This window comes from Geotrypetes seraphini, chromosome 7, assembly GCF_902459505.1.
Source record: "Geotrypetes seraphini chromosome 7, aGeoSer1.1, whole genome shotgun sequence".
Taxonomy (NCBI): domain Eukaryota; kingdom Metazoa; phylum Chordata; class Amphibia; order Gymnophiona; family Dermophiidae; genus Geotrypetes; species Geotrypetes seraphini.
Window position 1 is genome coordinate 49,628,508 of NC_047090.1, and position 22,538 is coordinate 49,651,045.

At 49.5% G+C, this 22,538-nt stretch overlaps 1 protein-coding gene across 17 annotated transcripts in view; it reads right to left on the reverse strand.

Annotated features, from left to right (window-relative positions):
• Window positions 1–22,243, reverse strand: part of MICAL3 (microtubule associated monooxygenase, calponin and LIM domain containing 3) — a 711,269-nt gene extending 689,026 nt beyond the window's left edge. For 10 of the 17 annotated variants that reach the window (XM_033950898.1, XM_033950894.1, XM_033950895.1 and 7 more), the window contains exons 1-2: window positions 22,035–22,242; window positions 1,551–1,632 (exon numbers count right to left, since the gene is read on the reverse strand). The gene's annotated coding sequence lies outside the window, so the exon portion shown is untranslated. Of the gene's footprint in view, window positions 1–1,550; window positions 1,633–22,034 lie in introns of all 17 variants that reach the window. The other 7 variants (XM_033950892.1, XM_033950893.1, XM_033950890.1 and 4 more) reach the window with 3 other exon arrangements.
• Window positions 22,244–22,538: the final 295 nt, after the last annotated feature.

Here is a 22,538-nt window from a genome sequence, read left to right on the forward strand (position 1 = left end):
GAAGCCCCCGTCGACGTCGGGGCACGAAGCCCCCGTCGACGTCGGGGCACGAAGCCCCCGTCGACGTCGGGGCACGAAGCCCCCGTCGACGTCGGGGCACGAAGCCCCCGTCGACGTCGGGGCACGAAGCCCCCGTCGACGTCGGGGCACGAAGCCCCCGTCGACGTCGGGGCACGAAGCCCCCGTCGACGTCGGGGCACGAAGCCCCCGTCGACGTCGGGGCACGAAGCCCCCGTCGACGTCGGGGCACGAAGCCCCCGTCGACGTCGGGGCACGAAGCCTCCGTCGACGTCGAGGCACGAAGCCTCCGTCGACGTCGAGGCAGGACGCCTCAGTCGACGTCGAGGCACGAAGCCTCAGTCGACGTCGAGGCAGGACGCCTCAGCCGACGTCGAGGCACGAAGCCTCAGCCGACGTCGAGGCACGAAGCCCCATTCGACGTCAAGGCACTGAAGTCCGTCAGAAGTCGGCACCGTACCACTGAAACTGGTAATAAAGGTGCAGCAGTGCGCTCCATAAAAGGCAACCTCGAGATGAGTATTCCCATGAAAGGAGGCACGCTTCGAAGGTCTCGTAGAGGCGGGCACGACTGCACTCGATGCCTGGAATGCCTGAGACTCAGCCGGTGGCGTCACTGAGGTAACGCACCTAGAAGAACAGAAAGAAAGAAAGAAAACTTACCGGGGATCGAATCCGATTCCAACAAAGGAAAAAGGGTCCCGGCCATTCTGCTCACATGAGGTGAGCCCAGAGAGAGGCCAGGGAAGAAGAAAATACAGCTGCAGCCAAATGAGGCCTAGCCGCATGGCTGAGGTCCAAGAAGGGCCTGTGGAAGCAGAAACACAATAAAAAATCATTTTTTTTTTTTTTTTTTTTGAAACAAAGAAATACACGATCAATCAACAAACGCACAGCGACTCCCTAACAAAATAAAGAAGCCGCGGTGCTAGAAAGGCACTTAGAAGAACGCAGAGAAGAGAGACAGGGCTTTCTGGCTCCGCGGAAAACTAAGAACCGAGGACCATGAGGAGGTGATGCGCCCTCTAGTGGATCAGGAAGGCACACACATGCGTGGTGCAGCACTAGCAAACTTGAAATCTTCAATCAAGTTTGCTTGAAAAGCAGTCCGCGTCGGGGCTCCGTGGATGACGTCACCCACATGTGAGAATATGCTGCCTGCTTGTCCTGGGATAAACTAAGAACTGAAGACCATGAGGAGGGGATGCGCCCTCTAGTGGATCAGGAAGGCACACACATGCGTGGTGCAGCACTAGCAAACTTGAAATCTTCAATCAAGTTTGCTTGAAAAGCTGTCCGCATCGGGGCTCCGTGGATGACGTCACCCACATGTGAGAATATGCCGCCTGCTTGTCCTGGGATAAGAACCTGCGCTTTCTGAACCCATTACCCACAAGTTTTCCGCAAATAAAATTAGAATACATTTAACTTTCTGCATGGCATAGTATTACACTCATGGTAGAAAATCTGCATCAGCCTCCATGTTATTATAGATAGAAATAGAGAACTAGGTTGCTGTAACAAGTACAGACCTGATGGAAACAACATGCTGCATCAGCACCCGACTCAGGCAATGTAAAAACATAAGCAGCACCAACCAAGGCCAACAGAAACCTGTAAACAAAAAACAAGCAAGGCAATCAAATTTCTGCAGAACACAGCTAAATAATATACTAAATTTGCCGATACAGAATCACTCACAAAGCTTAAACCACCCAACTCATTTTATTTTCAGAACAATCATCATGTTTAGCACTGGGCTTCACAAACATACCTTAGGACCATTCCAGTTACAACAAAGATATGAGATATATTTGTGATTCCTATATATGCAACTTTCTTTCCATTCTATTCTATGCATGTGCTTTTACGTCATACACAGTCACTGTGGATAGTCTGAAAACACAACTACCGTGTTTCCCCAAAAATAAGACACTGTTTTATATTAATTTTGGGTCCATAAAACACTAGGGCTTATTTTTGGAGATGTCTTTTTTTGTGTGTGTTTACAATAATCATCTCTCACCCAACCCCTTGTGCAGCATCTTTCTATCCCTCCCTCCTTGGAACGCAGATGATTTGTGGACCTTGATTCTGATGCGGGACAGCGCTTTCATCTGATTTGGGACCCATTTTGGAGGGACCTTACACAACTTGAGAAAGCACAGTTAATTACCGTAACAAATGTTATCCAGGGGCAGCAGGCAGATATTCTCACATGTGGGTGATGTCATCCACAGAGCCCGGATACGGACAGCTTCGCAAGCAAACTTTGCTTGTAGAACTTCAGAAAGTCTGAGACTGCTGCACCGCGCATGCGCAAGTGCCTTCCCACCCAGCGCAGGGCGCGTCTCTCCTCAGTTCAGATAGCTAGCAGAGAAGCCAACCAGGGGAGGTGGGTGGGTTGTGAGAATAGCTGCCTGCTGTCCCTGGATAACTTCTGTTACGATAAGTAACTGTGCTTTATCCCAGGACAAGCAGGCAGCATATTCTCACATGTGGGTGACCTCCAAGCTAACCAAAATGAGATGGTGGGAGTGTTGGAAACTTAGGAGAATAAATTTTGTAAAATTGCCTGGTCAAAATGGCCGTCCCGTCTGGAAAAAGTATCCAGACAATAATGAGAAGTGAATGAATGAACCGAGGACCAAGTGGCAGCTTTGCAGATTTCCTCAATAGGAGTAGATCTGATGCCGTCATGGCTCTGACTTTGTGGGCTGTGACTTGACTCTGTAGATGCAGTCCAACCTGAGCATAGAAGAAAGAGATGCAAGCAGCTAACCAGTTGGAGATGGTGCACTTGGAAATCGGATGTCCCAACTTGGATCGAAAGAGACAAAAAGTTGAGTTGCAGATCTATGTGGCTGAGTGTGTTGCAAGTAGAAAGCCAAAGCACGCTTACAGTCCAGAGTATGAAGAGCTGTTTCTCCAGGGTGAGAATGAGGCTTTAGAAAAAACACCGGAAGTACAATGGATGGAGATGAAATTCTAAAACCACTTTAAGTAAGAATTTAGGATGAGTATGGAGGACCACCTTATCATGATGGAATATTGTGAAAGGTGGGTCTGCAACTAAAGCTTGGAGCTCCCTGACCCTGCGAGCGGATGTGAGAGCAATGAGAAAAACCACTTTCCAAGTGAGATATTTAAGATGAGCCAAATCCATTGGTTCAAAAGGAGGCTTCATCAATTAAGCAAGAACAACACAAAGATCCCAAACCACTGGAGGTGGTTTGACATTGAAAATACCTTTTATAAATCTGGAAACCAGAGGATGAACAGATAGGGGTTTCCCTTCGATAGGCTGATGGAAAGCAGCAATTGCACTAGATGGACTGGAATGGATGTGGATTTGAGGCCTGATTAAGACAAATGGAACAGGTAATCCAATACTGAAGACAAGGAGGTAGATTGAGGCTCCTTGTGATGAATGGTGCACCAAGCAGAAAATCTAGTCCATTTCTGATTGTAGCATTGTCTAGTGGTAGGCTTCCTAGAAGCCTCTAAAACGTCCTGTACAGATTGGGAAAAGTTGAGAGGTACCAAACTGTCAGGTGTAGAGACTGCAGGTTGGGATGAAGTAGAGACTCCTGACTCTGTGTAAGCAGAAAGGGAAAAACTGATAGAAGCAGTGGCTCCCTGCTGCTGAGTTAAAGTAGAAGGGAGTACCAAGGTTGCCTGGAACACTGAGGAGCTATCAGAATCATGGTGGCATGTTCCTGTTTGAGTTTGACAAGTGTTTTGAGAATGAGAGGGAATGAAGGGAACACATAGAGAAACTGATTTGTCCATTCCAGTAGAAAAGCATCTGCCTCCAGTCAGTGAGGAGAGTATATCCTGGAGCAGAATTGAGGCAGCTTGTTGTGGGGAGACACGAAGAGATCTATCTGAGGAGTCCCCCACTCAGAAAAAATGTGATGAAGAGGCGAGGAATTGAGTGTCCATTCGTGAGGTTGTAGAAGACGACTCAATTTGTCTGCCAGACAGTTTTTCTCTCCTTGAATGTAGACAGCTTTCAGGAAGGTGTTGTGAAGGACTGCCCAATTCCACACCTGTAGAGCTTCTTGGCAAAGAGGGAGAGATCCTGTTCATCCCTGCTTGTTGACGTAGTACATGGCGACTTGGTTGTCTGTCCGAATGACAACTACCTGGTCGTGAAGAAGATGCTGAAAAGCTTTGAGAGCATTGAAAATTGCTCCGAATTCCAACAGATTGATGCGATACTGACGATCCGTGCTGGACCAATAGCCTTGAGTACGGAGACCATCGAGATGAGCCCCCCAAGCGTAGGTCAAAGAATCTGTCGTGAGGACCTTCTGATGAGGTGTTTGAAACAATAAACCTCTGGAGAGATTGGAAGAGAGCATCCACCAGTGGAGAGACTGTCTCAACGAAGGAGTCACTCTGATGTGTTGAGAGAGTGGGTCGCAAGCCTGCGCCCACTAAGATGCCAGGGTCCACTGAGGAATTCTGAGGTGAACTCTGGCAAAAGGAGTCACGTGAACTATAGAAGCCATGTGACCCAGGAGAACCATCATGTGTCTTGCTGAAATTGTAGTCAAGGAAGACACTTTGTGGCAGAGATGAGGAAGGAATGCTCTGAATCGGACAATGTCTAAAACAGCTCTGATGAACTGCAAAGTTTGAAATGGCTGTAGCTGGGATTTGGGAAAGTTGATTTTGAATCCCAAGCTTTGTAGGAACCACATAGTCCATTGGGTCACTACAATAACCCCTTGAGATGTTGAATCCTTGATGAGCCAGTCATCCAGGTACGGAAACACCTGGAGGCCATGGTTCCACAGAGCTGCTGCCACTACCACTAGGCACTTGGTGAACACTCTTGGAGATGATGCCAGGCCGAAAGGTAGCACTTTGTACTGAAAATGCAAATTCCCCAACCGAAATCTGAGGAATTGTCGAGAGGCTGGATGAATGAGAATATGAGTGTAAGCCTCTTTGAGATCTAGAGAACATAACCAATCATTCTGATCTAGAAGGGGTTATAGAGATTTCAGAGACAGCATCTGAAATTTCTCTCTGACCAGAAATTTGTTGAGGGCTCTGAGGTCCAAAATAGTTGCAGATCGCCCATCTTCTTCGGAACTAGGAAGTAACAGGAGTAAAAACCCCTGCTCTGCTGTTCCAGAGGAACCTCCTCGATGGCACGGAGACGAAGCAGAGCTTGAGTTTCCTGAAGAAGAAGGGTGGTCTGGGATGGATTGGAAGGATACTCTTTTGGAGGCAGATCTGGAGGAACCTGGATGAAATGAAGAGAGTATCCTTCCCTGATGATGGACAGCACCCAGAGATCTGATGTAATGATCTCCCAGCGGTGGTAAAAATGATGGAGACGACCTCCAATGGGAGACAGGACAGAGGCAGAACGATGGAGGTTATGCTCTGTATTAGATGGTCAAAAAGACCATCTGAGTCTGAGGTTTCTGCTGCCTCTACTGCTGTTGTGGTTGTTTCTTTGGAGGTGCTCTTGCATAAGGAGCTGCTCTCTGTGGAAAACGCCTCTGATAATATGGAAGAGGTCTGAAACCTTTAGAAGTAGAAATCTTAGGCTTAGGACGAGTGATGGAAGCAAACAATTTTTCATGTTCAGAGTTTTTCCACCTGAACTCAATGATATTTGCGGGCACGAGGTTGAAGGGTAGCGCAGCGAACACACGACTCCAGACAATGGTCAGGTCCCAAACACTGAATACACCACCGATGTGAGTCAGTGAGGGAGATCGCGCGCTGGCAACGGCTACACTTCTTGAAGCCTGTGACTGGCCGGGACATATACGGGAAAGTAGCCACAGCTAAGTCGAAACCTGCCGGCTGAGGCCACAAGGCAGACACCGCCGTGACTGAAAGAAAATATAAAGTAAGTCTTTCTCTTTTTTTTTTTTTTTAATGAAATGCACAAGAAATACACAGCGACCCTGAAAAGAAATAAAACACGAGCCGCAGTGAGAGAAGGCACAAATCAGAACTGAGTCTAGCGCAAAGAGTCGAAATAGGACTCCTCGGCTCCGCGGAAAACTGAGGAGAGACACGCCCTGTTCTGGGCGGGAAGGGACTCACGCTTGCTCGGTGTGGCAGTCGTGAACTTTTTGAAGTTTTACAAGCAAGTCTGCTTGCGAAGCTGTCCACAACCAGGCTCCGTGGATGATGTCACCCACATGTGAGAAAGCACAGTTACTTACCGTAACAGGTGTTATCCAGGGACAGCAGGCAGATATTCTCAAATGTGGGCACATGTGGGTGACATCATCTACGGAGCCCCAGCGCGGACAGCTTTTCAAGCAAACTTGATTGAAGTTTCAAGTTTGCTACACTGCACCACGCATGTGCATGCCTTCTTGCCCACTAGAGGGCGCATCCCACCTCGTGGTCTTCAGTTCCATAACTAGCAAAGAAGCCATCCCCGGGGAGGCGGGCGGGTTGTGAGAATATCTGCCTGCTGTCCCTGGATAACACCTGTTACGGTAAGTAACTGTGCTTTATCCCAGGACAAGCAGGCAGCATATTCTCACATGTGGGTGACCTCCAAGCCAACCAAAAAAGGGCAGGTGGGAGGATGGCAATTTAGGAAAACAGATTACGACTGTCCAAACCGGCTGTCGTTTCTGGACAAAGTGTCCAGACAGTAGTGGGAGGTGAACGTATGAACCGAAGACCAAGTGGCAGCTTTACATATGTCCTCCATAGGAGTAGATCGGAGGAAAGCAACCGAAGCTGCCATCGCCTGGACCTTATGCCCCGTGACTCGACCCGGGAGAGTAAGACCAGCCTGAGCGTAGCAAAAAGAAATATAAGCAGCTAACCAGTTGGACAAGGTGCGCTTGGAAACAGGGTGTCCTAAACGATTAGGATCAAAGGACAAAAACAATTGAGGGACCTTCCTATGAGACCTGGTACGTTGGAGATAGAAAGCCAACGCCCTCTTACAGTCAAGCTTGTGGAGCGCCGTCTCGCCAGGATGGGAGTGGGGCTTAGGAAAGAACACAGGAAGGACAATGGACTGATTGAGGTGGAAATCAGACACAACTTTAGGTAAAAATTTAGGATGGGTGCGGAGAACCACCTTGTCATGATGGAACACAGTGAAAGGCGGATCCGCAACCAAGGCTTGCAACTCACTAATCTGTCGAGCAGATGTGAGAGCAATCAGAAATACCACCTTCCAAGTAAGGAATTTCAGGAGAGACTTGTCGATAGGCTCAAAAGGAGGTTTCATCAGTTGAGCTAAGACAACATTCAAATCCCAAACGACAGGAGGGGGCTTCAGAGGGGGACAAACATTGATTAGACCCTTCATGAAACGCGTCACCAGAGGATGAAGCGAAAGAGAACGACCATCCAAGTGCCGATGAAAAGCCGAAATGGCACTGAGATGTACCCGGACAGATGTCGTCTTCAGGCCGGAATTAGACAAATGTAACAAATAGTCCAGTACCGAAGACACTGGGACCGAATCCGGATCCAGATGACGCGAGGAACACCAGGAAGAAAACCTGGTCCATTTCTGAGAATAACAAAGCCTGGTCGAGACCTTGCGCGAGGCTTCCAAAACTTCCCGCACCGACCGTGAAACCTGGACCGAAGTCAAGGGGAAAGGAACCAAGCGGTCAGGTGTAACGACTGAAGATTGGGATGTAACAGCGAACCCCGACTCTGAGATAGCAGAGAGGGAAACACAGGCAGAAGTAGAGGCTCCCTGACACTGAGTTGAAGAAGCAGGGAGAACCAGTGTTGACGAGGCCACCGAGGTGCAGTGAGAATCATAGTGGCCCTGGAGGATTTGAGACGAACCAACATCCTCAAGATCAGGGGAAAAGGAGGAAACGCATAAAGGAACCTCCCTCCCCAGTCGAGAAGGAAGGCATCCGCTACCAGACGGTCCGGGGAGTACATCCGAGAACAATACAGGGGTAGTTTGCGAGTCTCCGGGGAGGCAAACAGGTCCACTTGCGGAGTCCCCCAGCGGTCGAAGACCTCGCGCAGGACTCTGGAGTTGAGTGACCACTCGTGCAGCTGGAGAAGCCGACTGAGTTTGTCTGCCAAGCAGTTCTGTTCCCCCTGTATATAGACCGCCTGTAGGAAGATGTTCTGGGAGATCGCCCATTCCCAAAGGCGCAGAGCTTCCCGGCAAAGGGACCAAGAGCCTGTCCCACCTTGCTTGTTCACATAATACATGGCCACCTGGTTGTCCGTTCGCACGAGGACTACCTGGTCACGGAGCAGGTGGTAGAAAGCACGAGCCGCCAGAAAGATGGCGCGAAGCTCCAACACATTGATGTGACAGCGTCGGTCCTCTACCGACCACAGGCCTTGGGTCCGCAGACCATCGAGATGGGCCCCCCACGCGTACTCCGAGGAGTCCGTGGTCAGAACCTTGCGAGGGGGAGGGACGAGAAAGAGCAAACCCCCGGAAAGATTCGAAGAGTCGGTCCACCAACGGAGCGAGCGTCTCAAAGAAGGAGTCACCGTTATGCGAGAAGAAACCGGATCGCACTCCTGGCGCCACTGAGAGGCCAGAGTCCATTGAGGAATTCTCATGTGCAGCCTGGCGAACGGCGTGACGTGGACCGTCGAAGCCATGTGGCCCAGAAGCATCATCATGCGCTGAGCCGACACCATCGGCAGCTGAAGGATCAGCCGACCCAACCGAACCAAGGCCTCCAACCGCGGCGGAGGGAGGAATGAACGGAGGCGAACAGTGTCCAGCACTGCGCCAATAAAATGAAGTGATTGGGTCGGGCATAATTGGGACTTGGGAAAGTTCACCTCGAACCCCAGTCGTTGAAGGAAGGCGATAGACTGTAGGGTCGCTGAGATAACCCCTTCCCTGGTCGGGGCCTTGATCAGCCAATCGTCCAGGTAAGGGAAGACCTGAAACCCCCGAGACCTGAGTGCTGCAGCAACTACCACCATACACTTCGTGAAGACTCGAGGGGACGAGGCCAGGCCGAAGGGGAGGACTCTGTACTGCAGGTGCAGCTTGCCCACCTGGAACCGTAAGAATTTGCGGAAAGCGGGATGCACCAGAACATGGGTGTACGCTTCCTTCAGGTCCAGGGAGCACATCCAGTCCCCTTCCTCCAAGAGAGGATATAAAACCGGAAGTGACAACATCCGGAACTTCTCCCGGACTAGGAACTTGTTGAGCTTCCTGAGGTCCAGAATGGGGCGTAAGTCCCCTGTCTTCTTTGGGACCAAAAAGTAACGTGAGTAAAACCCCCGCCCCCGCTGGTCGGAGGGTACAGGTTCCACCGCCCGAAGCCTCAACAAGGCTCTGGCCTCGGCCATGAGGACGGGGAGCTGGGTCCGGTTGTATGGGCAAGCCCCCGGTGAATGTTCCGGCGGCGCAGAGCAAAAGTTGAGAGAGTAGCCCTCGGAGACGGTCCGGAGCACCCAAGCGTCGGATGTTATCTCCGCCCAGGCCGCGTAAAAGGACCGGATTCGACCCCCTATGGGAAGGAGGAGGGCCCCCTATGGGAAGGGCGCGATGGCGGAGGAGGGCCGGCCCCATCCGCCTATCCCGTCAAAAGGACGGTGCCGGCTTGGCAGGACCCTGCGCTGGAGATTTGGTTTGTCCCCCTCTGCCCTGTCGAGGGGGGCGCCGAGGCGGTGGCCGTGAAAAAGCCGGGGTCGACTTTTGAGGGTACCTCCTCGGGGGAGGCCGGAAGGGTTTCTGCGGCGTGGCTCGAGGTTTCGGACGGACCAAGGAGGCCAACGAGCGCTCCTGTTCCGAGAGCCGTTTGGTCGCCGCCTCCAGGGATTCATCGAATAATTCGGACCCCACGCAAGGCAAATCCGCAAGGCGTTCCTGCAGGTTTGGGTCCATATCGAGGGTGCGTAGCCACGCCAACCGGCGCATAGCTACCGCAAAGGCCGACACCCTCGATACCAGCTCAAACGTATCGTACACCGCATGGAAAAGGTACAACCGCAATTGAGACAGGTTGGACACAAACCTGTCGAACCCTTCCTTGCGGGAGTCCGGCAAGGCCTCACGATATTGGGGCAGATCCTTTACCATGCCACGTAGATAGGAGGAAAAGGTAAAGGCATAATTTAACGCCCTGGTTGCCATGAAGGAGTTGGCGTAGAGGCGACGACCAAACTTGTCCAGGGTCCGACCCTCCCTGCCGGGCGGAACCACCGCAGAAACCCGGGAGGGTTGTGTCTTTTTGAGCGCAGACTCGACCAGTAGAGACTGGTGGGAGAGTTGAGCCTTCTCAAACCCCTTGGGTGGTATCGTCCTGTACTTGGACTCCATCTTAGACGGCACTGCTGCGACTGTAAGAGATGAAGTCAGGTTTCTAAGCAAGGTCTGATGAAGGACCTTGTTCAGGGGAAGCCGAGGGGATTCCCTTGGGGGAGCAGGAAGGTCCTGCTCCTCGAGGAACTCCTTAGTATTTCGTGACCCGGCCATGAGGTCCAGGCCCAAGGCACGCGCCATGTCCTGCACAAAGCTAGAGAAGGAGGACTGCCTGGCCGGTGGGGAGGGAGTTCTCGACCTCTCCGCCGAAAAAAAAGGGGGAGGGCTCGTGTGAATAACGGGGCTCCCTACCGGACCCCGAGCCCCATGAGGCCAGATCTAATGGTCTCGAGGGGGTCGGGGAACGTCTCCGCCTCGAAGAACCCCTGGGAGACGTCCCAGGCGTCCGAGGGACAGAGGTACGCCCCCTTTTCCTCGGCGAGGAGTCACGAGAACCCCCTTTCGCAGGGGAACGGAGAAGCCTCGGGTTATAGGGACGAAGCTCCGAAACCCGCAAGGCCTCGCCCCCGAGCGGCGAGGAGCGACCACGTCGCCGAGGAGAGCCCCGCGAACGCTTCGGCTTCCTCGGGCGACGCCTCGCCCGAGGCCGGCCCGAGGGCGAGGAACCCCGGGAGGACCTCGAGAAGGAGGAGGAAATCCGTCTCACTCGGCGCATCTTGTCCCGGGCCCGAACGCTGCTCTCAGGCGGGCCCCCCGAGGTCGAGGTCGAGGGCAAGGTCGAGGCCGAGGTCGGTGGTGCCCCGGCCGCCGAGACCGAGGGAGTCGAGACCGAAGTCGCCGAGGTCGGAGCCCCCGAGGCCAAAGCAGTCGAGGTGGCAGCCCGCTGCAGTTGTTCGAGGGCGCCAGACAGCTCCGAGGAAATCAATGCTCGGAGCAGGTCCTGGAACGCCGGGATCCCAACCATGGTAGGCAGGTCCGAGGCCGGGGGATGCTCCCTGGAGGGCGACCTTGGTCTCGAGTATTCCCTCGGGGCATTAGTGGCCGGAGTCCTGGGCGGGGCCGAGGACGACCCACCCGCCGCAGAGGAACTCGAGGATGGCTTCTTTGACGACCCTGGAGTCGGGGATGGAAAAGAGGACTTACCCGAGGCAGGTTTGGTCGGGGCCGACGGCTTCGAAGTCGAGGTCGAGGCACGCGGCGACGCCGAAGGCGCCGAGGCCGAGGTCAAGGCCGGGGCCGAAGCCGAGGCCGACGTCGAGGCCTTTCCGGGCGCGAAGTCAACTTGGAAAAGCTCCGCCATCCTGGCGCGGCGTCGACGAAGCGCTCTAGCCTGTAGAGTAGCACACCAATCGCAGGAACCAGTCGGGTGCTCGGGTCCAAGGCAGAGCAAGCACCACCGGTGGGGGTCAGTGATGGATAGTAACCTCTCACACCGGGTGCATTTTTTAAAGCCCGTCGAGGGACGGGACATGAAAAGAAAGTGGCCGGGAATGAACGAAGTCCCGCGGCCGCGGCTCCTGGGAGCCCCCGGAGCCGAACGGAGGAAGAATTTTTTTTTTTTTTTTTGACGAAAACGACGAACTAAATCGAAAAAAATAAGAAACAAAGCACAGCGACCGAGCTAAACAACCCAGACGCGGTGTCAGAAGGCTGAAAAAACAGAGCACAATTTCCACAGGGCTTCTGGCTCCGCGGAAAAAACTGAACTGAGGACCACGAGGTGGGATGCGCCCTCTAGTGGGCAAGAAGGCATGCACATGCGTGGTGCAGTGTAGCAAACTTGAAACTTCAATCAAGTTTGCTTGAAAAGCTGTCCGCGCTGGGGCTCCGTAGATGACGTCAACCACATGTGCCCACATGTGAGAATATGCTGCCTGCTTGTCCTGGGATAATATGCTGCCTGCTTGCCTGGGATAAGTTGTCTATTGAATACGTGACCCATATATTCTGTCCAATTGTATTTTGTGCCTACCTTGGGTTGTGTTGGGAGAGGAGGTGGGTAGGGGGTTTGTTACTTGTGCTTTTGTACTAAGAAAAAAGTTGTTCTTTGCCATTGTTGATCTTATTGCATTTTGTTCTAAAAAATACATTTAAATATAAAAAGCAGACTGAAAACCCACCTTTTTGATATTGCTTTCAATCCTTAACACTACTCCTCTGCCCTCCAACCCAACCAGCTGATTAACCGTTCCCCTTAACTGTATCCATGACATCATGTTTGTCTGTCTTGCCTGTTTAGATTGTAAGCTCTTTCGAGCAGGGACTGTTTTCTTACTCTTTGTGACTCTGTGCAGCACTATAGAAATATTTCATAGTATTATCAAAGCCTATGGACACATTAGCGTTTAGTGCGCGCTAAAACGGCTAGAGCGCCTTAGTAAAAGGATCTGTTAATTAGCAATTGAAAGCATCCTTTTTAAACTTTTTTAACGTTTTTAAACTTGATTTAAATTTTGTGATGTTGGTGTCTTCCCATAAAGGGGAGGGCAAACTGTTACCAAACAGATTACCAAAGGGGTCATTCACTAACAGTGCATGCTAATACTTGTTAAAGCTTAGTATTTGCTGCAGGTCCCACTCCATAAATAAAGGTCCTGCAAAAAAATAGTGCATATTCTTCAGCATTAGATCTCAGTTATGATAATAAATATGCACTGTGATACTCAATATAGGCATGTAACAATATTTACTGAAATAAAAACTGACCACCAATTTTAAAAATAATACATATTAAGATGAAAATTAATTCTTGATTATTATGATATGTGCCATTTTAATAAGAAAGTTTATAACAAGTGAAAGAGCAAGAACATTGGGGTTTAAATTACAGGAGAGAACTAGAAAAAGCAAAACAGCAAAGAAGGGGTATCTGGGAAAACCGAATAGCTCAAGTAGACTAACATTTATCCCGCAAAATATTTCAACCATTACTTAGAATGTTTTGAGGTTTTCACCATCTGCCCAGTTAATTAAAACACTTAATCTTAATAAAAATTCTATTTGTATTTCAACAACTGAAGGTTGTTAGGGTCAAATTCTGCAGAAGTCTTGAAAATATTCAGCCCACTAAATTGTCTCTTAGGCTACATACAATAAGGGCATTGAAATTAACTAACGGATACAATAAGGGCATTGAAATTAACTAACGGATATTCTAGTCTTGGATATGTAGAAGATTCTGAAATCTGTGCACATAAGTGCAATCCTCAGAATACAAGCTCAAGTTGCATCAAAATTTAAATCACCATTTAAGAACCCCATAAGTGAGTTGTTTAGTCGGACATGGGAAAAGTCCCATTTTCAAAAAATACGTCCAAATTTTTTTTTTCCCCGAAAATCGTCTAACTGTACGTCCAGCCGTCAGATTGTCCAAACCACTAAGTCATCTATCTTTAAACCCCATTTTCATCCAAAAATTCATCCAAGTCAAAAACATCTAGAAAACGACCTTTTGGACATGGGCAGCAAAGTGATGGACTGGACACCCAAACATTGCACCAGAGTAGTGGGGTACCTTACAGGGCACTGCTGTGAACTTCACAAAAAGGGTGCCACATACACATCTCATCACAACAACCTTATAGGTCATGGTGAGTCCCCCAAAACACCCCCCAGAACCTACTAGACCCACCTGTCTACCACCCCAATAGCTCTTATGGCTGCAGGTGCCACTTATAGGCAGGACATAAGGGTTTTAGGGGGTGCATATGTTTCACCGTGCATGCAGTGGTTAGAGTGGCTTATGGGCCTGGGTCCTCCTCTCCATGGTTCACTAGCCCACCACCCAGACCACTTAATCCACCTCTGTGCAGCTCTACTAGGCTTTCCTATGCCAGGCTGCCAGGTGCTGATGTTCTGGAGGCAGATATGTGACGTTTTTATTATGAATTTTATGGCGGGGGGGGGGGCAGTGATCAATGGGGGAGTGTGTAGGGGTCTGTACATAAGAACATAAGAACATAAGAAATGCCTCCGCTGGGTCAGACCCGAGGTCCATCGCGCCCAGCAGTCCGCTCACGCGGCGGCCCAACAGGTCCAGGACCTGTGCAGTAAATTTCTATCTATACCCCTCTATCCCCTTTCCCAGCAGGAATTTGTCCAAACCTTTCTTAAACCCCAGTACTGTACTCTGCTCTATAACTTCCTCTGGAATTGTATTCCAGGTGTCCACCACACGTTGTGTAAAGAAGAACTTCCTAGCATTAGTTTTGAATTTGCCTCCTTTCAACTTTTCCGAATGCCCTCTTGTTTTTTTATTTTCTGAAAGTTTGAAGAATCTGTCCCTCTCTACTCTCTCTATGCCCTTCATGATCTTGTAAGTCTCTATCATATCCCCTCTTAATCTTCTCTTTTCTAGGGAAAAGAGTCCCAGTTTTTCCAATCTCTCAGCATATGAAAGGCTTTCCATCCCCTTAATCAGTCGTGTTGCTCTCCTCTGAACTCTCTCGAGCAATGCCATATCCTTTTTAAGGTACGGTGACCAATACTGGACGCAGTACTCAAGATGTGGACGCACCATTGCCCGATACAGCGGCAGGATAACTTCTTTCGTTCTGGTTGTAATACTTTTCTTGATTATACCTTGCATTCTATTCGCTCTCTTAGCGGCAGCTGCGCACTGTGCCGTCGGCTTCATTGTCATGTCCACCATCACCCCCAAGTCCCTTTCTTGTGCACTCTCATTCAAAAACTTCCCTCCCATCACATAATTATACCTCGAGTTTTTGCTTCCCACATGCAATACTTTACACTTCCCAACATTGAATTTCATCTGCCATCTCTCTGCCCATTCCCCTAGTTTGTCCAAGTCTCTTTGCAATTCTTCGCAGTCCTCCTTTGTCCGAGCTCTACTAAATAGTTTGGTGTCGTCCGCAAATTTTATTATCTCACACTTCGTCCCTGTTTCTAGATCATTTATGAATATGTTAAAAAGCAGCGGCCCGAGCACCGAGCCCTGCGGAACACCACTCGTGACCTTTCTCCAGTCTGAGTAGTGGCCCTTCATCCCTACCCTCTGTTTCCTACCTTCTAACCAGTTTCTGATCCATCTATGCACGTCTCCATCCACCCCATGGTTTTTCAGTTTCCGGAGTAGACGTTCATGAGGCACCTTGTCAAAGGCTTTCTGGAAATCTAGGTATATGATGTCTATGGGGTCTCCTCTGTCCATTTGTTTGTTAATTCCTTCGAAGAAGTGCAGTAAGTTAGTCAGGCACGATTTTCCCCTGCAGAAACCATGTTGGCTGGTTTTCAGAAGTTCGTTTCTTTCAAAATGTTTATCGATGTTTTCTTTTATCAGTGCTTCCGCCATGTACTTTGGCCCTGCAGTGGTTATATGGTCACTTTGGATACCTTCTTATAACTTAGACCTGGTTTTAGATGGCCTAAGTCACAATGTCCAAGTTCCATCTAGGCAGTGTTTTTAAACGTTCAGTTATACATGCAGTACGACTAAATCTAGGAACGCCCATGTCCCACCCAAATCCCGTCCTTACCACTCCTCCTAAAACGCCCCTTTTAGCTCTGGGTGTACTGCAGCACTGTGAAGGCCTAAGTCGTTTTTAGATACGTCTAAAACCCACTTCGATTATCGGCACTTGGATGACTTGTTTCACTGATTGTCTAAGTGCCGATTTAGGCCGGTTTTTAGACGTATTTTCGTTTCGATTATGAGCCCCTTAGTGGATAGACTAATGGACTATGGCCCAGAAGATAGGGGCAAACATTAGGGGGAGCATCCAGAAAAAATATCATGGACCTCAGTATCACATGGGGCCAAAACACAGTCTGTTAGCAGGATTTGGGCTCCTTCACAAATTTTTATTCTGGGTCTTCAGAAGATCTGGGATCAAAGCCTGCTTCCACATTTACTATGCAAGTCACTCAATCTGCCATTGCCTCAAACATAGGTTTATGTTTATTAAAAACTTGATATTAGAGAGTTGCGCGGGGACAGAAATCCCACCCGTCCCCACCCGTCCCCGCCAAAATCCCACCCATCCCCACCCGTCCCCGTGAGGAATCCCTCCGTCCCCACCCGTCCCCGTGAGGAATCCCTCCGTCCCCACCCGTCCCCGCGAGGAATCCCCTCCGTCCCCACCCGTCCCCGCGAGGAATCCCCTCCGTCCCCACCCGTCCCCGCGAGGAATCCCCTCCGTCACCATCCTTCCCTATAAACTTCAGAAATAGTTATTTTATTTAATTATGCTACTGAATTAAAGGCTCTGGTAGAGACCCATTTACAAATAAGCAAAGAGACTATTAATTTGGAAATATTAATTGGGAAGAATACATACTTTGTAAATGGGTTTCTACCAGAACCTCTAATGTAAATATAAAATATAAATACTCAGCTGATGAGAACCCACAAACTGTCAGCTGAGGACTTCCTTTGCAGTTGGCCTGGGGTCCCTTTTGCCAAGCTTGGCAGGCAGCAGTAGCGTCCCTGAGTCACAGATGCTGGCACCTCAGTGGCTCATGGATGCTGCCAGCGACTGCTGCGCTTGGTGGAGGGGAGTTCTGACCATCTCTAGAGGAGGTCCTCTGCTGGCGGTGCTTGGGGATCCCCACCAGTCACAGCAAGGGCCAACAAGTACTTCAACACTGTAGAAATAAAACCAGAAATGCATTTCCTTTTCTTTTGAACACAAAACAAAGATATCTGCCATATACATTTCCCAAGGCAGATGACTCTATGCAATGTCACCTCGGTAACAAAATACAAAAATAGACAAATACACCCCCTCCCTTTTTACTAAACCACAATAGTAGGTTTTAGCACAGGGAGTTATGCTGAATGCCTCGCGCTGCTCTCAATGCTCATAGGCTCCCTGCGCTAAAAAACAATATTGCGGTTTAGTAAAAGGGAGCCATAGTGCAAAATATAGACAGCAGATATAAATTCTCAAAACAGACACATTTTGATCACTAAATTGAAAATAAAATCATTTTTCCTATCTTTGCTGTTTGGTGATTTCATGAGTCTCTGGTTGCACTTTCTTCTTCTGACTGTGCATCCAATCTTTCTTCCTTTCTTTCAGCCTCCTGTATGTTTCCTCTCCTCCAGACCTCATTCTCTCCCCCAACTTTTTCTTTCTGTCTCCCTGTTCCCCCTTCTTTCTGTCTCTCTGTCTGCCCCCTTTCTTTCTTTCTCCGTGCCCTCCCCCAAGCCACTCGGTTTGCTGCCACCGCCATCGGGGAATAGTCCCCAAGCCACCGCTGTCCCAAGCTTTCCCTGCAGAAGCGTCGCGCTGACCAGCATTCCGCTCCCTGACGTCAATTCTGACGTAGGAGAGGAAGTTCCGGGCCAACAAGGCATTTCTCCTCATTCCATCCAGCCTGAGCCCCATCTCTCCTTGATCCAGCATTTCCCTTCTGTGTCTGTCAGAATTACCATTCCACCTATTTTCCAGCATCACCCTTCTTTGTGTCCATCTCACCTATATCCCTATCTCACCACTTTTTCAGAATCTTCATTTGTCTCTGTCCTTGTCTTTACCCCATATTCACCATTTGCCCTTTCAATGTCTTTATCTCCCCCCCCCCACACACTTTTTCAGCATTACTTCTATGTCTCTATTTCACCTCCTCTTCATGTCCCCTCTGTATCTCTATCCTTATTCAGTAGGTCCTGCTTACCCTTTCTCTTCTTTGTGTCACTATCTCCATTTTCAGCTTTCCCCCCTTTTCCTTTGTTACTGCACCCTGTAGCCAGAATCTTTCCACCCTCTCTCCACTCCGGCCCAGCCCAGTATGAAATATTTCCTTTTGTTTCTCTCCCCTCTCTCTTCTCCTCCCTCACCCAGGAGTCCTGCATCTGGCCCTCTCCCTTCTACCTGCACCTGGCAACACCCCCCTGCTCCGCGGCTCTCTTAAGCAACTCGTCAGCAGCGGTGATCAAGACAAGCTGCCGACATCGAGGCCTTCCCTCTACGAGTCCCACCTTTGTGGAAAAAGGAAGTTGAAACAAGCGGGACTCGCAGAGGGTAGGCCCCGACGCCAGAAGCTTGTGTCGATCGTTGCTGCTGAGTTGCCGAAGAGAGCCGCAGGTAGAAGGGAGAGGGAGATAGGAAGGCTGTAGAAGCTCCGGAGCATGACACCGAACCCGGCCAGGATGATTTCTTTTTCAGGCTGCTGCTGCCGCTGCCATCCCCCACCCGAAATGACAAAAAACAGCCTAATGCCCGCGTCGGGAAATAGCCATGCTGAGCAGTGAGCTCAGCACGTACACAGATGAAAGCCTTGCTTGCTGATTGGTCCGGCGGCACGGTGGGGTGGGGCCGCCGGACCAATCAGCAAGCAAGGCTTTCATCTGTGTACGTGCTGAGCTCACTGCTCAACATGGCTATTTCCCGACGTGACGCCAGACTTGTAAGCTGCATGCTTGCATCGCCAGAATTTAGGTAGGTTGTTTTCATCCCCGTGGGAGTCCCGTGGGCAAGGGGGCGTCCCCGTGGGAGTCCCGTGGGTCAGGGGGGCATCCCCGTGGGAGTCCCGTGGGCCAGGGGGCGTCCCCGTGGGAGTCCCGTGGGCCAGGGGGGGAACCCGCGGGATCCCCGCGGGACCCGCGGGATCCCCGCGATCCCCGTTCCCGTGCAGACCTCTACTTGATATACCATTCACCATAGTCTGATCTAAGCGTTTTACAAAACTAAAATCAGCAGAAAATGAAAGGAACTCCATAAAATCATAGAAAAGATCTAACCATCCAGACAACAAGAGCACAATCACTCCCTTCCACCTTCCCAAAGCGACCACTGAGATCCCAAGGAGAAAAACGACTGACCTCCTGGCCACTCCCTCAAAACTGAAACAGCCCGCAAACGTTCCTACTCCATTTCAAACCCAGGCTATGGCACACCATTCCCCCATCTGTTAGAACATTAGATGGACTTTGGAGCTTCCTCTTCACAAGCCCAGTGCCTTAAGGACATGCACCCAGAAATGCCATCAGAGTCAACACACCTACACCACCTAACTCTTACCAAATGCTGCTTAATGTATATGTTTTATTGTCATGTCTATATTGTAAATTGTCATCTCTGTACTGCCTCAATTATATTGTGGATGTACTTTGTAACCTGTTCTGGGCTTCTTTGGGAGGATGGGGTAAATAATTGATCAAACAAACACACAAATAAATAAATAAATGTGTGTTTTGTTGTAAAACTCCTTAGTTTAGGGCTCTATATACCATATTTTTCGCTCTATAAGACGCACTTTTTTTCTCACCCAAAAGTGGGTAGAAATCTCAGTGCACCTTATGTAGCTAAGGTACAAAAAATTACACCCCCCCGTACTGTTTTAAAACACCCCTCCCGCCATCGCACCTTTTTAAAACACCCCACCTGCTGCCCCACCGCATGCCCGCTACACTTCTGTAAAACACCCCACCCCCCTACACACCCACCACCGTCCGCTGCACCTTTTTAAAACCCCGCCCGCCTAACACTGTCCACCCGACCACTTACAAATTACAGTACCTGTTGGTCCAGCGTGATCCCTCCCTCCCTAGTTGTCGCCTCGTCTTATTTCCCAGCCAGCGGCACGGAGCTCAGAAGAACGCGGCAGTCAGGAGCAAAGCTTTCCGTGCTCCCACTTGGGCCCGGGCTGTTTTCTGAATGGCTGCGATCAGTTCTTGCAAGTCCCACAAGAACTGATCACAGCCATTCAGAAAACAGCGCGGGCCCAAGCAGGAGCGCTGAAAGCTTTGCTCCTAACCGCCGCACTCTTCTGACCTCCGTGCCACTGGCTGGGAAATAAGAAGAGGAGACAGCTAGCGAGCGTGGAAGAGATTTTAAAAGGTACCGGGGGGGGGGGGAGTTTAAAATAGCAAGACAGCCATCAAAGGAGGAATTTTAAAAGGTACTGGGGGGGTGGGGGGATGTTTAAAATACAAAAAAGCTGTCTAGGGAGGGATTTTAAAAGGTGGGGGGATGTTTAAAATACCAAGACAGCCATCGAGGGAGGGAGCGATTTTTAAAGGTACGGGGGTATGATTAAAAAAGGTATGGGGATGGTACAGGGGGATGATTTAGGGTACTTGGGAGGTATGGGGCCTGCCTGCCTGCCATTAGGTCACTAGACCATCCTGCCTGTCACTAGGCCACTAGGTCAGCCTGCCTGCCCTGTGTCCTGTCCCTGCTACCACTAGACCACCAGAGGGGGGACAGGGTCCAGAGCCTGGCAGGCAGGGGGGACAGGGTGCAGAGCCTGACAAGGAGTATAGGGTTGGGTACAGAGCCTGGCAGGGAGAATTTGGTTCAGAATGTTTTTTTCTTGTTTTCCTCCTCTAAATCTAGGGTGCATCTTATGGTCAGGTGCGTCTTATGGAGCGAAAAATATGGTATACCAAAATAGCAGTTGTAAAAGTAAAGAGAAGACAAAAAAAACAACCTTGTCATAGCATTTAAGTTCCAAAACCTATTTTTCCCACTAATCCTTCTAACCTTGGGTAAGTGACCACTCTTCATTTAGACCACAAAATTTAGATTGCAAGTCCTCTTGGGCTAAAAAGACTATACCCAGTTTTTAGAGCAATTTTTTAAGACACTAAAAAAAAAAAAATTAATTCCAAATAAGAGTGGGCTCACTCTATTTGGCTTATGCTAGCCTCCACAAAAATTAAGTACTACAGAGTTCATCACAAGCAATTAGCATTTTACATCAAATGTTAGGGTAAGACAGAGGGGAGAGGAACACATTTAATGCAAATGCTAGCAGACAGGCCCAACTGGTAAGGTAACAATGCTGGAATGCTTAACTATAATTTGCAAATGCAGTACTATAATAAGGTAGTTTAATGAAAATGGCAAATGTAATGACTTTAAAAATAATATTACAATTGCATCCAGTAATAGGGTTTATTGCTGTGCAGGTCAACTCTAGTGTACCATACACTAGGATGAACATTGTCTCTATCCTGCAAAATTATGCATGACATAGCAATGGTTCACAGACTGATTACAATTTATGTACAGCATGAGTTTATTGGCCTGTGACAAATATTCCAAAATGCTGGGACATTAATGCAGAGAATTCACATACTTAGAAGCCAATGAATGATATGTTGAAACGTAAAATATTCGCCTCTCGAATCACAATGGCAAAACAGATTTATTTTTTTTTAAAAAAGGTGGAAAAAAATTGCCATATCTCACGATGGGATATAAAGGTCAGATTACATTAGTTCTCCCAATTAGTTTTATACCATCCACGGCATCATGGTTTTGCTCAAGTAATTCACCACAATATTAAATGCCAACAGATGATCTGTGCTAACGATGCACTTCGGCTTTCTCGGGTTTAGAGACGGCTCTGCAACAGAACAAACCAGGCCACAAAATAAGCTTCGAGACCGTAATGCACAAGCCCCGGAGCTTCGCAATACATCACCGTCCACTTGAAACTATAAGTCCAGGGGAGGGAGAGAGAGAGAAAAAAAAAAAAAAAACAAACGACCCCGCAACGTCTTAATCCAGACGGAGGAAAAGCGGCCTTCGGGCACACTCTTCCCTTTCCCTTCCGTGTAACCGTCCCAGAAACTAGGCAAGCAATAGTAAAGCAACGCGCCAGGGAAAAAAAATAAATAAATAAAGTTCTAGCGTTATCGCGGCTCTGTCAAGGGCAGCGGAGGAGGAAACAGCAACCAGCGATAACCAAACCCCCATCCCCCACCACCCCATTTGAGTCTCCTCACACGTCGAGCACGCATTTGGGGAACCGGGGACCCATGTCTCCCCCTTCTGCTTCACCACCTCAGACATTTCCCCTTCACCCCCCCTCGGCGTCCTACCTTCGAACAGGTCTTTGAAGGCGCCAGCAACAACTCGCGCGCGTTCCTCACCGCGAGCTCCGGCGCGTTCCTTCTGCGGCGCCCCGCCTCCTCTGACGCAGCTTCTTTCCCCTCGCCTCGAACCGCCCCGGTCGGAAAACAGGAAGGTTGTGTCGGGGAGGGGGCGCGGAACAAGTGGCGATAGAGCGGTGGTCTCAAACTCCAACCCTCTGCAGGGCCGCGTTTTGGATTTGTCGGTACTTGGAGGGCCTCAGAAAAAAAAAAGTTCATATGTCTTATTTTGCATGAGGTAAAACTCTTTATAGTTTATAAATCTTTCCTTTTGGCTAAGTCTTAATCATAATATTGTCATTTATAGCTAAAGAGACGTATGGCCAAGAAACTGTTTTATTTCACTTTTGTGGTCATAAACAAACCGAGGGCCTCAAAATAGGACCTGGCGGGCCGCCAGTTTCAGACCACTGCGATAGAGGGAGCCAGTGGCAAGCAGTCTGTGCCAAGCGT